Source organism: Arachis hypogaea, chromosome 12, assembly GCF_003086295.3.
Source record: "Arachis hypogaea cultivar Tifrunner chromosome 12, arahy.Tifrunner.gnm2.J5K5, whole genome shotgun sequence".
Taxonomy (NCBI): domain Eukaryota; kingdom Viridiplantae; phylum Streptophyta; class Magnoliopsida; order Fabales; family Fabaceae; genus Arachis; species Arachis hypogaea.
In genome coordinates, this window is record NC_092047.1 from 42,625,132 (window position 1) to 42,627,628 (window position 2,497).

General features: G+C 34.6%; 1 non-coding gene across 1 annotated transcript; it reads left to right on the forward strand.

Annotated features, from left to right (window-relative positions):
• Window positions 1–1,756: 1,756 nt before the first annotated feature.
• Window positions 1,757–1,864, forward strand: LOC112732145 (small nucleolar RNA R71). Its single transcript, XR_003167882.1, has one exon. It is a non-coding gene; the product is annotated as a small nucleolar RNA R71 (small nucleolar RNA).
• Window positions 1,865–2,497: the final 633 nt, after the last annotated feature.

Consider the following 2,497-nt stretch of genomic DNA (forward strand, 5'->3'; position numbering starts at 1 on the left):
GGAAGCAAGTTTTCAACCATAAAGTATTTTTAGGACGGAATTATAAATGCATGCTAATCATATGAATAAGTGGGTAAAGATTTGATAAAACCGCACAATTAAGCATAATATAAACCATAAAATAGTGGTTTATCAACCTCCCCACACTTAGTCATTAGCATGTTCTCATGCTTAGTTGAAGGAGATAAAATAAATGAGTAGGAACATGTAAAACTCATGCAATGCAATGCAACCTATATATGTGAATGCAACTATATGATTCTTGTCCACTTGGTCAAAAGTAAATAAGCTCTTCAAGACAATCACAGATCGAATTCCACTAATTCAATTCTTATACAGTAAGAACAGATAAAAATACAAGAAGGTAGCTCATGAAAGCAGGAAACATAGAACTTAAGCATTGAACCCTCACTGATGATGTATGTATGCTCTAATCTCTTTAGTGTATAGGGTGATCACTCTATCCTTCTCTAATCATGCCTTCTAATTTTCTGTTCTTTACCTAACCAATCAACAACAATTAATATACCAATGCAAACATCATGAGGTCTTTTCAAGGTTGTAATGGAGCCAAGGTATGGGTAAGGATACATATATGGCTAAGTAAGCTTATAAATTGAATCTTTAATTAACCCAAGCTTTCACCTAACACATATATATATTCTTTATAGCTTAAATTTCACACTTAGCTACCCAAAATTTTCTTTTCACATTCCTTACTCATGTATCAACTTTTATTTTAATTTTATCATATATGCATTGATCTTTGAATTCTTAACTTAACATTGGGGTAACTTTGTCCCCTTATTTAATTATTTTTATTTTTTTATTTTTTATTTTTTTTTGGATTTTTTTTAACATAAATATAAACGTAGCTTATCAATACGCATAGATTTTTTAATTTTTATAGTTTTACATGAGTAGGCACCCAAATTCCCATTATATTATCATGATATATTCCCTTATTATCTTTTGTTCCCACAATTTTTCCATACTTAATTAATACATAATTCTATCCTAAGCTAACCAAAGATTCAATTGGGATATATAATTATTTTTCCGCTTAAGGCTAGTAATGTGGTAAAATAAAGAACAAAATAGGATTTAAAAGCTCAAAGTGGCTAACAAAGGTAACTTAAGGGGTGGGCTTAATTTGGATAAGTGAGCTAAACAAATAATGGTCTTAATCATATGCAAGCATATAGATATATTAAACATTGGACATATAGGATGATGGAAAAGGCTTGCTATTGCTAAACCTATTTCTTCCACCATTATTAAAGCCTTGTTGGGGCTTTTGTTGATCCTTCCATGAGAAATTTGGATGATTTCTCCATGAGGGATTATAGGTATTCCCATAGGGTTCCCCCATGTAATTCACCTCTGCTATTGCAGGGTTCTCAAGATCATAAGCTTCTTCTTCAGAAGATGCCTCTTGAGTACTATTGGATACAGCTTACAATCCATTCAGACTCTGAGAAATCATATTGACTTGCTGAGTCAATATTTTATTATGAGCCAATATGGCATTCAGAGTATCAATTTCAAGAACTCCCTTCCTCTGAGGCGTTCCATTACTCACAGGATTCCTTTTAGAAGTGTACATGAACTGGTTATTTGTAACCATGTCAATGAGTTCTTGAGCTTCTGCAGGGGTTTTCTTTAGGTGAATGGATCCACCTGCAGAATGGTCCAATGACATTTTTGATAATTCAGACAGGCCATCATAGAATATATCCAAGATGGTTCATTCTGAAAGCATGTCAGAAGGACACTTTTTGGTCAGTTGCTTGTATCTCTCCCAAGCTTCATAGAGGGATTCACCTTCTTTCTGTTTGAAGGTTTGAACATCCACTCTAAGCTTGCTAAGCTTTTGAGGAGGAAAGAACTTGGCTAAGAAAGCCGTGACCAGCTTATCCCAAGAGTTCAGGCTATCCTTAGGTTGAGAGTCCAACCATATTCTAGCTCTGTCTCTTACAGCAAACGGGAAAAGCACAAGCCTGTAGACCTCGGGATCAACTCCATTGGTCTTAACAGTATCACAGATCTGCAAGAATTCAGTTATGAACTGAAAAGGATCTTCTGATGGAAGTCCATAAAACTTGCAGTTCTGTTGCATCAGAGAAACTAATTGAGGTTTCAGCTCAAAGTTGTTTGCTCCAATGGCAGGGATTGAGATGCTTCTTCCATGTAAATTAGAATTTGGTGCAGTAAAGTCACCAAGCATCTTCCTTGCATTGTTATTATTTTCGGCCATGTCTCCTTATTTTTTGAAAATTTCTGTCAGATTTTCTCCAGAGAGTTGTGCTTTAGCTTCCCTTAGCTTCCTCTTCAGAGTCCTTTCAGGTTCAAGATCATCTTCAACAAAAATGTTCTTATCCTTGTTCCTGCTCATATGAAAAAGAAGAGAACAGAAAATATGGAATCCTCTATGTCACAGTATAGAGATTCCTTATGTAAGTATAAGAAGAGAATAATGGAGGAAGGAAAATATAAG